The 14,901-nt window shown below is 40.5% G+C and overlaps 2 protein-coding genes across 2 annotated transcripts in view; one reads left to right on the forward strand and one right to left on the reverse strand.

The window, feature by feature from the left end:
• The window catches only part of ANLN (anillin, actin binding protein), a 141,597-nt gene that overhangs the window by 55,038 nt on the left and 71,658 nt on the right, over window positions 1-14,901 (forward strand). The gene's annotated exons all lie outside the window — the stretch shown is intronic.
• The window catches only part of MATCAP2 (microtubule associated tyrosine carboxypeptidase 2), a 66,419-nt gene that overhangs the window by 44,841 nt on the left and 6,677 nt on the right, over window positions 1-14,901 (reverse strand). The window lies entirely within an intron of this gene.

The raw sequence follows: 14,901 nt of genomic DNA on the forward strand, positions 1-14,901 counted from the left end.
TTCAACATGTCATTAAAATTAAGAATGCCAAAAATAAACAAATTTGATGCCTCTGTAGTTAGCCTACCTGAAATATTACTTCATTCTTTACTTTTATAATTATTTTTATGTTCACCCTACCAATATTTTCCTGTGGACCATTTTTAAATTTCTTTAGTGATAAGTACCATATAAAGGTATTTATCAATGTAATCAAAACATTTTTAAAATCTATTATCTGTGTATTATTGAAGCACTCTTGCTAACAAATTCATGAATACAAAGAGTTTATCCAATTTCTTATAAAACTTGTACTGTTACCAGCTCCTTTTACTATTCCCATCTATGCAATTATTCACCCTCATCAAGCTTTCTGCATCTGCTTTGTTAATTACTGATTTGTGCTATGCCTGCTTAGTGTTTCCATTGGGTTCAGCATCTGCAGCTGTCCAGTTGGCTGCTTTTCAGTCAGCATTGTTTTTACATATCCACAAGAACAATGAACAATCTCATCTTTCTGAGAAATTTTCCTTTATACCTGTTTCTACATTAACCATTAATATTGAGACAAGATGATTGACTTAATTATGTTACTGCTCCATTTTTAGGGCACTAATTTCAAGATCAAGTTAGGAATTTATTAAAATTGCTTTTGTTCTTATTTTTATTTATTTATTTTTTCTTTTGAGACAGAGTTTCGCTCTTTTTTTTGCTCAGGCTGGAGTGCAGTGGCGTGATCTTGGCTCACTGCAAACTCTGCCTCCTGGGTTCAAGTGATTCTCCTGCCTCAGCCTCCTGAGCAGCTGGGATTACAGGCGTGCGCCACCATGCCCGACTAATTTTGTATTTTTAGTAGAGACAGGGTTTCACCATGTTGGCCAGGCTGGTCTCAAACTCCTGACCTCAGGTGATCTGCCCGCCTCAGCCTCACAAAGTGCTAGGATTATAGGCGTGAGTCACTGTCCCTGGCCATTAAAACTGATTTTAATAATTTATGTTTACCTTTAAGGATGCCCTTCACCCTTTTTAAAGTTTTATTAAACTTAAATTTTTCAATAATAACCAAAAATGCCATTGCAGTTGTCTTGCTGAGATATACTCACTTTCCTTTTATGGTCATCTTTATGTATTCTAGAAGCATTGTATTGTGGATCATTTTGATTAATGAATATCTGTAAGGATTATTTCCATTTAATTTTAGATTTAAAATAATAGAAAAATAGGTGTTTTGATAGAAATATTGTTATTTTATGTGTGGCAGGATTGTTATGTTATGGGTAAAGAACTTTTTTATTTTATTTCACTTTTTGTTTTGGGACAGGGGCTCACTCTGTCACCCAGGTTGGAGTGCAATGGCATGATCATGGTTCATGCCATGATTTTACCTAAGCCTCAGCCTCCCGAGTAGCTGAGACTACAGGCATGTGCCACCAGGCCAGGCGAAATTTTTATTTTTTTTTTGTAGAGTTGGAGTTTTGCCATGTTGCCAGGCTGTTTTTGAACTCCTGGACTCAAGCAATCTGACTGCCTCGGCCTCCCAAAATGCTAGGATTACAGATGTGAGCCACCATGCCCAGTAATTAACTATTTTTTTTACTTCGTCAGTGATTGTTTAATTAACTACTCATGTTTATCTGTATATTGTTTTTACATGGTAGAACAGATGTTGACAAATGTTTATTTACTATTCATAAGTTAGTTGATGGAGTTTTGGTATAAAAAAAGTAAAAAAAGGTAAGTTATACCATCTGTGTGTAATAAGAGAAGATCATTTTCTTTTTAGAAAAAGAGATCAACATCCTGCTTGTTAAAGATTCAGGAGAGGTTTGATCGTTTACCTTGATAGGGCATAAAGGCTAGTAAAGACCAAGAAAGAGGAAGAGAGAGATGGGGTCTGGACAAGGCTGCCAGAAAGTGTTGCTACTGGAAGAAAAGTATATTATTTCACTTTTTTTTTTTTTTTTTCAGAGACAGGGTCTCACTCTGTCGCCAAGGCTGGAGTGCAGTGGTGTGATCATAACTCCTCAGCTCAAGTGATCCTCCCACCCTGGCCTCCCAAGTAGCTGGGACCACAGGCACTTTTTGTAGAAATGGGGTCTTGCTTTGTTGCCCAGGCTGGTCTCAAATTCCTGGCCTCAAGCAATCCTCCCTCTGTAGCCTCTCAAAGTGCTGGGATTACAGGTGTCAGTCACCACACCCAGCCTATAATACTTCACTTTCTATAGCAGAAGTTCAGTTTTTTAAGAGCATATCATGCTTGCAACTGAAAAAAGTTTAATTTATTAAAAAGAGGTTTTTATCTTATTAACAAAAAATGAATTAGAACACTATATTTACTTACTTGTAAGTTTCAGATGAGAAACTTAAAAAATGGGGAGGGAAGCTTCTGCAGCCTATGGTTGTAAAAGAACAGAGCAACTCTAGTTGCAATACCTCAGACGCTGATAAGCATTACCAGAAGCCTCAGGGCAAACTGTAAACAATGTTTCTTGATTCATAAAACAGGAGGAAAAACAAAGAAATCTAGAAAATAGTTGGTAGAATTGGTTTTTCCTTGGCTTTTAAAAAAATTTCATTTGGGAGGCCGAGATGGGCAGATCACGAGGTCAGGAGATCAAGACCATCCTGGCTAACGCGGTGAAACTCTGTCTCTACTAAAAATACAAAAAAATTAGCCGGGCGTGTTGGCGGACGCCTGTAGTTCCAGCTACTAGGGAGGCTGAGGGAGGAGAATGGCATGAACCCGGGAGGCGGAGCTTGCAGTGTGAGCAGAGATCGCGTCACTGCACTCCAGCCTGGGCGACGGAGCGAGACTCCGCCTCAAAAAAAAAAAAAAAAAAAAAAAAATTCAGCACAGTTTGAATGCTTTCAGGATGTCTATATCAAGAGAATGGAATGTTTTGCAGCATGTCTATATTCAGGAGAATGAAAAGCATTAAGTGGAAGTCAAATAAAAGAATGCTTTGTGAAACGCCTCTGCCTTTTCACCTCAATGAAAACAGAACAGCACAAAAACCCTGGGGAACACTGTGATTTTATATGTGTGTAAATGATGTTTTTAATGTTTGTTGGAAATGATTAAGGGAGGAAGGATGTTTTTTAATCAGCCAAAAAGATACTGCTTTTAATTATATTTTGGAGAAACCAAGATGTGCATTAACTTAACTCCTTCCAGATATTTAAGTTCCTATTATATACAAGGTAAAAGGATGATGAAAAAGATTGAAACCTACCTTTAAAGAACTTACTGATGGTATGTATATACATATGTAAAAATGATGGCTGGGCCTGGTGGCTCACGCCTGTAATCCCAACACTGTGGGAGGCCAAGGTGGGCAGATCACCTGAGGTCAGGAGTTCAAGACCATCCTGGCCAACATGATGAAACCCTGTCTATACTAAAAATTCAAAAATTAGCCGGGTGTGGTGGTGCATGCCTGTAGTCTCAGCTGCTCGGGAGGCTGAGGCAGGAGGATCACTTGAATCCCAGGGGTGGAGGTTGCAGTGAGCAAAGACGGTGCCACTGCACTCCAGCCTGGGCAACAGAGCAAGACTTCATCTCAAAAAAAAAAGCAATAAAAATTATGTACATGCATCAATCAGTCCTTTAGCATATATGACAGGGATGCTAGGGTAAGTAAATCAGAGTCCCAGTTCTCATAGAACTTATACTGGGAGAAAAAAAACAACAACCAATTTAACAAAAGATATAATTTCAGATACAGATAGGTGCTATGAAGCACAGCAAATCAGGAAAGTATGCTAGATGGTAGGTAACTTGGAGTGATCAGGAAAGGCCTCTGAGAAAGTACCTTTGAGCTAAGGCTTGAAGAACAAATGTCAGCCGCTTGAAGAATAAGAGTCAGAATTTTTAGGGGACAAGCGATCTAGGCAAAGGGAATTGCAAAGCCAAAAGCCCTGAGATAAGAATGATTTGGCATGATCCCTGGACCCACATGAAGGTCAGTATGATTGAAGTCTAGTAAGCTGGGGGAAAGCGGGTAGGAGAAGAGAGGTAGGCAGGGGCCAGGGAAGGGAGTTTCGACTTTATTCTTTATTTTTTAAAAATTTTTCATAGAGATGGGGGTCTCACTATGTTGCCTAGACTAGTCTGGGACTCTTGGCTTCAAGCAGTCCTCCCCCGTCTACCTCCCAAAGTGCCAGTATTACAGGCGTGAGCTACCACACCCAGCCTAATTTCAGTATTATTCCAAGTGCAATCAGAAGCGACTGGAGGATTTTTTTTTTTTTTCTTTTTTGAGATGGAGTCTCACTCTGTTGCCCAGGCTAGAGTGCAGTGGCTCGATCTCAGCTCACTGCAACCTCCGCCTCCCGGGTTCAAGTGATTCTCCTGCCTCAGCCTCCCGAGTAGCTGGGACTACAGGTGCCTGCCACGATGCCCGGCTAATTTTTTGTATTTTTTAGTAGAGACAGGGTTTTACCGTGTTAGCCAGGATGGTCTTGATCTCTTGACCTCGTGATCTGCCTGCCTCAGTCTCCCAAAGTTCTGGGATTACAGGCATGAGTCACCGTGCCTGGCCATTTTATTTTATGTATATATATATTTTTGAGACACGGTCTCACTCTGTCACCCAGGCTGAGTGTAGTGGTGAGATCATAGCTCACTGCAGCCTCTACCTCCTGGGCTGAAGTGATGCTCCCACCTCAGACTCCTGAGTAGCTGTGACTACAGGCATGACCCACCACGCATGGCTAATTTTTTTTTTTTTGTAGAGACAAGGTCTCACTACGTTGCCCAGGCTGGTTTTGAACTCCTGGACTCAAGTGATCCTCCTGCCTTGCCCTCCCAAAGTGCTGGGATTATAGGCATGAGGTACTGCACCTGGCCCACTGGAGGATTTTAAACAGTGCAGTGACATGACATGATTTATGTTTTTAAAAGCTTGCCTTGGCATCTCTGAGGACAATGAATAAGAAGTTGAGAGTAGAAGCCGGGAGACCAAGTTGAGAGTAGAAGCAGGGAAACCAAGTAAGACCCTCTTGCAGTGGGCCAAGTGAGAGAGTGGTGATGGGTCTGAGTGGAAAGGGAGGTATGGAGAGGAAGAGGAGTAGAAGACTCAAGATACGTTCTGGAGGCAGAGTTGATCAGCAGGTTAGTGTGTGAATGGAGTAGGAAGAGTAGAAGGAGGAATTAAACATGACTCCTAGGATTTTGGCTTGAACAACTGGGTGGATAGTTGAAATGGAAAAGACTGGAGAACAGGTTTAGTGGGGAAATTCTATTTTGGATATGTCATGTTTAATATGCCAATTGATATCTAAGCTGAGATCTCTTTTTGAGAGAGGGTCTTGCTCTGTCACCCAGGTTGGAGGGCAGTGGCTCAAACATGGCTCAACCTCCTGCCTCAGCTTCCTATGTAGCTGGGACCACAGGCATGTCAAGGACACCCAGCTAATTTTTTGGTATTTTTCAGATATGGAGTCTCGCTTTGTTGCCAGGCTGGGTCTCAAACTCCTCTGCTCAAGCAATCCTTCCATCTTGGCCTCCCTAAGTACTGGGATTGTAGGTGTGAGCCGCTGTGCCCAGCCCTCTAAGCCAAGATTTCAAATAGGCAGTTGGATTTCAGATCTCAAGGAAGAGACCAGGCTAGAGAAATAAATTTAGGAGACATTACTACATGGATGGATTTTTTTTTTTGTAAATGTTTTTTATCTTGTTTTTAATGGACATAATAATTGCACATGTTTATGGGATATAGTATGATGTTTCAGTGCATGTGTACATTGCATAATGGTCAAATTTAAAAATTAATTGTATTGATAGGAAAAGTGTTTGGCTATTTGTATACCTAAATGCTAACAGTGATGAGCTCTGGAATGTGGAACTGCTGGTAATTGTTCCCTTTTTCTTTTAGAGATTTTTGTACTTATTTTTAATAATAAACATATACTAATTTTATAATAAAAATAACAATGAAGTCATTTTCATTTTGAAAAATTAATTCCAATTGAAAAATATTGTATTAGAGCCACTTTCCAGGGTTTTCTTTCCTTTCTTTTTTTTTTCTTTTTTTTTTTTTGGTTTTTTTTGAGGTTTTTATTTCATGAAATAGTAAACAAAATTTTAGATGATTATATGAGATATAACATAAAAGATATAACAAATAATTATTCAGATAAATACACTAGAAAAATGCACTTTTAACTGAATCTCACAATTGAAGTCTTTGAAATCCAATATGTAATTCCTGCATGTATTAAATATCTTGAACTTTAAGTTGTAAGAACAAGATTCAAAAACCCCAAGACTTCTTTCTTTTTTCTTTAATTATTTTTTTTTATTATACTTTAAGTTCTAGGGTACATGTACACAACATGCAGGTTTGTTACATAGGTATACATGTGCCATGCTGGTTTGCTGCACCCATTAACTCATCATTTACATTAGGTATTTCACCTAATGCTATCCCTCCCCCTGCCCCCTCCACCCCACGACAGGCCCCGGTGTGTGACATTCCCTGCCCTGTGTCAAAGTGTTCTCATTGTTCAATTCCCACCTATGAGTGAGAACATGCGGTCTTTGGTTTTCTGTCCTTGGGATAGTTTGCTCAGAATGATAGTTTCTAGCTTCATCCATGTCCCTACAAAGGATATGAACTCATCCTTTTTTATGGCTGCATAGTATTCCGTGGTGTACATGTGCCACATTTTCTTAATCCAAGTCTTTGCTATTGTGAATAGTGCCACAATAAACATATGTGTACATGTGTCTTTATAGTAGCATGATTTATAATCCTTTGGGTATATACCCAGTAATGGGATGGCTGGGTCAAATGGTATTTCTAGTTCTAGATCCTTGAGGAATCACCACACTGTCTTCCACAATGGTTGAACTAGTTTACACTCCCATCAACAGTGTAAAAGTGTTCCTATTTCTCCACATCCTCTCCAGCACCTGTTGTTTCCTGACTTTTTAATGATTGCCATTCTAACTGGCGTGAGATGCTATCTCATTGTGGTTTTGATTTGCATTTCTCTGATGTTTAGTGATGATGAGCATTTTTTCATGTGTTGAAGGCCTTTTCTATATCTATTGAGATAATCATGTGGTTTTGTCATTGGTTCTGTTTATGTGATGGATTATGTTTATTGATTTGCATATGTTGAACCAGCCTTGCATCCCAGGGATGAAGCCAACTTGATCTTGGTGGGTAAGTTTTTTGATATGCTGCTGGATCTGGTTTGCCACTATTTTATTGAGGATTTTTGCATCGATGTTCATCAGGGGTATTGGTCTAAAATTCTCTTTTTTTGTTGTGTCTCTGCCAGGCTTTGGTATCAGGATGATGCTGGCCTCATAAAATGAGTTCAGGAGGATTCCCTCTTTTTCTATTGATTGGAATAGTTTCAGAAGGAATGGTACCAGCTCCTCTTTGTACCCTGGTAGAATTTGGATGTGAATCCATCTGGTCCTGGACTTTTTTTGGTTGGTAGGCTATTAATTATTGCCTCAATTTCAGAGCCTGTTATTGGTCTATTCAGGGGTTCAACTTCTTCCTGGTTTAGTCTTGGGAGGGTGTATGTGTCCAGGAATTTATCCATTTCTTCTAGATTTTCTAGTTTATTTGTGTAGAGGTGTTATAGTATTCTCTGATGGTAGTTTGTATTTCTGTGGGATCGGTGGTGATATCCCCTTTATCATTTTTTATTGCATCTATTTGATTCTTCTCTCTTTCTTTATTACTCTTGCTCACGGTTTATCAATTTTGTTGATCTTTTCAAAAAACCATCTCCTGGATTCATTGATTTTTTGAAGGTTTTTTGTGTCTCTTATCTCCTTCAGTTCTGCTCTGATCTTAGTTATTTCTTGCTTTCTGCTAACTTTTGAATTTGTTTGCTCTTGCTTCTCTAGTTCTTTTAATTGTGATAGTAGGGTGTCAATTTTAGATCTTTCCTGCTTTCTCTTGTGGGCATTTAGTGCTATAAATTTGCCTCTACGCACTGCTTTAAATGTGTCCCAGAGATTGTGGTACGTTGTGTCTTTGTTCTCATTGGTTTCAAAGAACATCTTTATTTCTGCCTTCATTTCCTTATTTGCCCAGGAGTCATTCAGGAGCAGGTTGTTCAGTTTCCATGTAGTTGAGTGGTTTTGAGTGAGTTTCTTAATTCTGAGTTCTAATTTGATTGCAGTGTGGTCTGAGAGACAGTTTGTTGTGATTTCTGTTCTTTTACATTTGCTGAGGAGTGCTTTACTTCCAACTATGTGGTCAGTTTTGGAATAAGTGCGATGTGGTGCTGAGAAGAATGTATATTCTGTTGATTTGGGGTGGAGAGTTCTGTAGATGTCTATTAGGTCTGCTTGGTGCAGAGTAGAGTTCAAGTCCTGGATATCCTTGTTAACCTTCTGTCTCGTTGATCTGTCTAATATAGACAGTGAGGTGTTAAAGTCTCCCATTATTATTGTATGGGAGTCTAAGTCTCTTTGTAGGTCTCCAAGGACTTGCTTTATGAATCTAGGTGCTCCTGTATCAGGTGCATATATATTTAGGATAGTTAGCTCTTCTTGTTGAATTGATCACTTTACCAGTATGTAATGCCCTTGTCTATTTTGATCTTTGTTGATTTAACGTCTGTTTTATGAGAGACTAGGATTGCAACCCCTGCTTTTTTTTTTTTTTTTTGCTTTCCATTTGCTTGGTAGATCTTCTTCCATCCCTTTATTTTGAGCCTATGTTTGTCTCTGCTTGTGAGATGGGTCTCCTGAATACAGCACACGGATGGGTCTTGACTCTGTATCCAATTTGCCAGTCTGCATCTTTTAATTGGGGCACTTAGCCCATTTACATTTAAGGCTAATATTGTTATGTGTTAATTTGATCCTGTCATTATGATGTTAGCTGGTTATTTTGCCCATTAGTTGATGCAGTTTCTTCCTAGCATCAGTGGTCTTTACAATTTGGCATGTTTTTGCAGTGGCTGGTACCAGTTGTTCCTTTCCATGTTTAGTGCTTCCTTCAAGAGCTCTTGTAAGGCAGGCCTGATGGTGACAAAATTTCTTAGCATTTGTTTGTCTATAAAGGATTTTATTTCTCCTTCACTTATGAAGCTTAGTTTGGCTGAATATGAAATTCTGGGTTGAAAATTCTTTTCTTTAAGAATGTTGAATATTGACCACCACTCTCTTCTGGCTTGTAGAGTTTCTGCCAAGAGATCTGCTGTTATTCTGATGGGCTTCCCTTTGTGGGTAACCCGACCTTTTGCTCTGGCTGCCCTTAACATTCTTTCCTTCATTTCGACCTTGGTGAATCTGACAATTATGTGTCTTGGGGTTGTTCTTCTCAAGGAATATCTTTGTGGTGTTCTCTGTTTTTCCTGAATTTGAATGTTGGCCTGCCTTGCTAGGTTGGGGAAGTTCTCCTGGATAATATCCTGGAGAGTGTTTTCCAGCTTGGTTCCATTCTCCCCATCACTTTCAGGTACACCAATCAAACATAGATATGGTCTTTTCACATAGTCCCATATTTCTTGGAGGATTTGTTCATTTCTTTTAACTCTTTTTTCTCTAAACTTCTCTTCTTGCTTCATTTCATTCATTTGCTCTTCAATCACTGATACCCTTTCTTCCACTTGATCGAATCAGCTATTGAAGCTTGTGCATGCATCATGTAGTTCTTGTGCCATGGTTTTCAGCTCCATCAGGTCATTTAAGGTCTTCTCTGCACTGTTTATTCTAGTTAGCCATTCATCTAATCTTTTTTCAAGGGTTTTAGCTTCCTTGCAATGGGTTCGAACATCCTCCTTTAGCTTGAAGAAGTTTGTTATTACCAACCTTCTGAAGCCTACTTCTGTCAACTCATCAAAGTCATTCTCTGTCCAGCTTTGTTCCGTTGCTGGCAAGGAGCTGCAATCCTTTGGAGGAGAAGAGGCTCTCTGGTTTTTAGAATTTTCAGCTTTTCTGCTCTGGTTTCTCCCCATCTTTGTGGTTTTATCTACCTTTGGTCTTTGATCATGGTGACTTACACATGGGGTTTTGGTGTGGATGTCCTTTCTGTTGATGTTGATGCTATTCCTTTCTGTTTGTTAGTTTTCCTTCTAACAGTCAGGTCCCTCAGCTGCAGGTCTGTTGGAGTTTGCTGGAGGTCCACTCCAGACCCTGTTTGTCTGGGTATCACCAGCTAAGGCTGCAGAACAGCAAATATTGCAGAACAGCAAATATTGCAGAACAGCAAATATTGCTGCCTGATCCTTCCGCTGGAAGCTTTGTCTCAGAGGGGCACCCAGCTGTATGAGGTGTCAGTCAGCCCCTACTGGGACGTGTCTCCCAGTTAGGCTACACAGGTGTCAGGGACCCAGTTGAGGAGGCAGTCTGTCCGTTCTCAGAGCTCAAACACTATGCTGGGAGAACCACTGCTCTCTTCAGAGCTGTCAGACAGGGATGTTTAAGTCTGCAGAAGTTTCTGCTGCCTTTTGTTCAGCTATAGCCTGCCCCCAGAGGTGAAGTATACAGAGGCAGGCAGGCCTCGTTGAGCTGAGGTGGGCTCCACCCAGTTCAAGCTTCCTGGCTGCTTTGTTTACCTACTCAAGCCTCAGCAATGGCAGACGTTTGTTCCCCAGCCAGGCTGCCGCCTCGCAGTTTGATCTCAGACTGCTGCGTTAGCAGTGAGCAAGGGTCCGTGGGCGTGGGACCCACTAAGCCAGGCACGGGATATAATCTCCTGGTGTGCCATTTGCTAAGACCATTGGAAAAGCTCAGTAGTTGGGTGGCAGTGTTCTGATTTTCCTGGTACATACTGTCACGGCTGCCCTTTGCCAGGAAAGGGAAATCCTCCGACCCCTTGCGCTTCCTGGGTGAGGTGATGCCCCGCCATGCTTTGGCTTGCCCTCCGTGGGCTGCACCCACTGTCCAATCAGTCCCAATGAGATGAACCAGGTACCTCAGTTAGAAATGCAGAAATCATCCGTCTTCTGTGTCAATCATACTGGGAGCTGCACATCAGAGCTGTTCCTATTCAGCCATATTGGAATGAACTCCACTACATGGATGGAAATTTTAAGTCAGTGGGGCTGAGGAGATCACCTGGGGAGTGTACACAGGCAGATAAGAGCATTCCAGGAAGAATTTAGAGTTCTCAGTCATTTGGTTATGGGGCAGAGGAAGAAGAACCCACAAGGTTTTATCTTTCTTTCTATCTGTCTATGTCTACACAGAGAGAAACATATAGGACTATGTAACTATAACTATGCATGTGTGTGTCTCTGTGTGTGTGTATATATATATATACCTATATACATATATATGACTTTTTTCTGAACTGTTTTAAGAGTAGCTTTTAGACATGATATCCTTTTCCCCCTAAACACTTCAGAGTATGTATGTATATATGTAAATGTATATAAGTATATGTGTATATGTACAGTCATGTGTCACTTACTGATAGGGATATGTTCTGAAAAAAATGTATCACTAGGTGATTTTGTCATTGTGGGAACATCGTGGAATGTACTTACATAAACCTAGATGGTGTAGCCTATTGCTCCTAGACTACAAACCTGTATAGTATGTTGCTATACTGAATACTGGAGGTAATTGTAACACAATGGTAAGTACACACACACACACACACAGAGAGAGAGAGAGAGAGAAAGAGAGATTATAAAGCCAGTGTAGTAACATGTTACTATATTGGGAATCTGGATGATTCCTGGAATCCAGGAATCTTTGTTCCACTTTTGCGCTCTCTCTCTCTCTCTCTCTGTGTACATGTAAACCTTTCACAACTTTTCTGTAAGTCTGAAATAATGGCAAAATAAAGTGGTGCAAATTGAGTACTAAGGTGGAAGATGACCTCACTTGGAGTAGGTAAGAAATCTTTTAGGATATACTATTCAGCTGGATTTGTATTTAGAAATTCAAAGGTGATGGGCAGGACATTTTGGTAGTAGGAGTAGGATGAGCATGCCATAGAGGTGGCAAATAGCAGGGTTTGTTCAGGAATGAACAGCAGGTGATTGGGTTCCAATCTCTGCGTGCTTTCCTTGGTATTGAACACTAAGCAAAGTGGGTGGTAAGGTCATTTGCAGAGAGGAAAGGGGTGGGATGGGAAATGTGATCGAGACTATGATAGGGATTCAAATGGATTCTGATTCAAATGATTCAAATGGATTCTGAGCAACATTAATGGTCCAGTGGGATAAATTTGAAATGGAATTGGCTCAATTTCTTGTCTTTTTCTGGCAATGTTGAGCAAGCCAGGAAAACAGAACAAACAAGGTTAGAGATTAGCAAGTTAAGTACAGCAAGAGGGACAAGAGACCAAGGAGAATGGTATTAAAATAGTTTCTCTTGAGGTCTGGCTGGGAAGGAGCAAGTGAGGCTTAAAGAGGATGGGCAGTGTTTGGGAAGAGACCCAGGAAAGGCTGATGGCAGGCTCTGGAAATCTTAGACTATTCACAGTCTTGTTTCCTCATCTACTATTTTAAGGAGCTGGATTAGGTGGTCTGTAAATTCCCTGATAGCTCTAAGGTTTTGTTTTGAGAAAAAGTCTCGCTCTGTAGCCCAGGCTGGAGTGCAGTGCCACAGTCTCGGCTCACCGCAACCTCCACCTCCCAGGTTCAAGTGATTCTCCTGCCTCAGCCTCCTGAATAGCTTGGATTACAGGTGCGTGCCACTGCACCCACCTAATTTTTTGTATTTTTAGTAGAGATGGGGTTTCACACGTTGGCCAGGCTGGTGGTTTTGTTTTGTTTTGTTTTTTGTTTTGTTTTAAACTCCCTTTTCTCTTGGCCTCCTTTTCAAAATAGATTGAGCTACTTATGAGGCATGTGACCTCTTAGAAAAGGTTGTGGTAGGAGATCAAGGTTAACACCTGGGCATAGCTATAAAGCCCCAGCTATAATATTTTCAATCTGGGCCCAAAGGTGAAAAAGGAGAATGAACTGAATATTAGGACTGGAAGGGAGAGGGGAGGAGACTTGCAGGTTTAGAAGGAGTGAGCAGCACTGAAGAAGAGATAAGGAGGCAAGATTAGAATCAGGAGACCAGGTTTGGGGTTTGAAATCTTGGAGCTGGAGCATTTCCAAGTGTTGACTGGAGTCCATGTATGGTCATACATGTGGGTGGATGAGAAGGGAGGAGAAGGTCAGTACAGTTGGAAGGTTTGAGGAATGGTAAGGTCAGAGTATAGGAAGGAGGCCGGGTGAGGTGGCTCATGCCTGTAATCCCATCACTTAGGGAGGCCGAGGCAGGCCGCATCACCTGAGGTCAGGAGTTTGAGGCCAGCCTGGCCAATATGGTGAAACCCCATCTCTACTAAAATACAAAAAATTAGGCACGGTGGTGGGCACCTGTAATCCCAGCTACTTGGGAAGCTGAGGCAGGAGAATCGCTTGAATCTGGGAGGCGGAGGTTGCAGTGAGCTAAGATGGTAACACTGCACTCCAGTCTGGGTGACAAAGCGAGACTCCGCCTCCCCCGCCACCCGCCAAAAAAAAAAGGAAGGAGATTGTGGTCCCGGAGAATACATCAGCAAACAGCGAACATTTCTTGGAGGCCTATTAAGTGCCAGGCATGAACAGGACTGAGGAAGACTGGGATAGTGTCAGACTGTGAGAAGCAGGAAAGAGGAGACTGAAAGTGAATGTCCTGAACCCCAACATTTGGAAGGATTAATGAAAGAATTAATGAACCCTGGGTCTGGAAATCGTATGTGAGGAGAAATTTTTGAAGTGTTTAAAAGATCACTAAATTCATGACAGACATCAATGGAATGCAATAAACCTGTTACATTCTCTTGTTCTCTTGTATCAAATTTAAGAAGATTTGTGGCCGGGCACGGTGGCTTATGCCTGTAATCTCAGCACTTTGGAAGGCCGAGGTGGTGCAGATCACCTAAGGTCAGGAGTTCAAGACCAGCCTGGCCAACATGGTGAAACCCTGTCTCTACTAAAAACAAAACAAAACAAAAAAAACAAAAATTACCAGGCATGGTGGCGGGTGCCTGTGATCCCAGCTACTTGGGAGGCTGAGGCAGGAGAATCACTTGAACCTGGGAGGCGGAGGTTGCAGTGTGCAGAGTTGTGCCACTGCACTCCAGCCTGAGTGACAGGGTCTGTCTCAAAAAAGAGAAATTTGCAAAATGCCTGTTTGCATGGGAGAAAAATTTCAGATGTTATATTTGATATTCAATAAATGGACTCTGATATTTAGGAAACACTGGCTTCTGTTATTTCTGTAATATTTAAGAGTGACTTGTATGATATCACTAAAAATTAAGTTTTGTAAAAATAGCTTTAAGAAATTAGGTATGGAAAAGAAAAGTTATCAATATAAAAAGTATAGTGTGATAAGTACATAAAATAATTCTTCCTCTTTATGAAAAGATTTACTGTGGTCTTTTAAATATGAATTATCTTAATATCCTTATTAACCACATGAGAAAATAAAAAGGAGATTAAAGTTGTATGCATTTTGAGATTAGTCTATTGAATAAAGGAGTTACACCTGTAGTTGCACTGGTTTTTGGAAACAATATAATATATTCAGAAAGCACAATGTGTTTATGCCATTCTGGAATCTGAAACATCTTCATCAATTAAACTAGAAACAAAAAATCTATGTGGCACTAAGAATCATTAATAGTAGAGATTAGTACCATTAATCATTAATCATTAATAGTAGAGAGTAGTAACAAGCAAAATAGCCCTTTTTAATAATATATAACATCCTTTGATGGTTCTAGTTTCTTCATTATCATAAATGTGTAGAACTAGAAATACCATTTGACCCAGCAATACCATTACTGGGTATATATCCAAAGGATTATAAATCATTCTACTATAAAGACACACGCACATGTATATTCTACTATAAAGACACACGCACATGTATGTTTATTGTGGCACTGTTCACAATAGCAAAGACTTGGAACCAACCCAAATGTCCATCAATGATAGACTGGATTA

This window comes from Macaca thibetana, chromosome 3, assembly GCF_024542745.1.
Source record: "Macaca thibetana thibetana isolate TM-01 chromosome 3, ASM2454274v1, whole genome shotgun sequence".
Lineage (NCBI taxonomy): Eukaryota > Metazoa > Chordata > Mammalia > Primates > Cercopithecidae > Macaca > Macaca thibetana.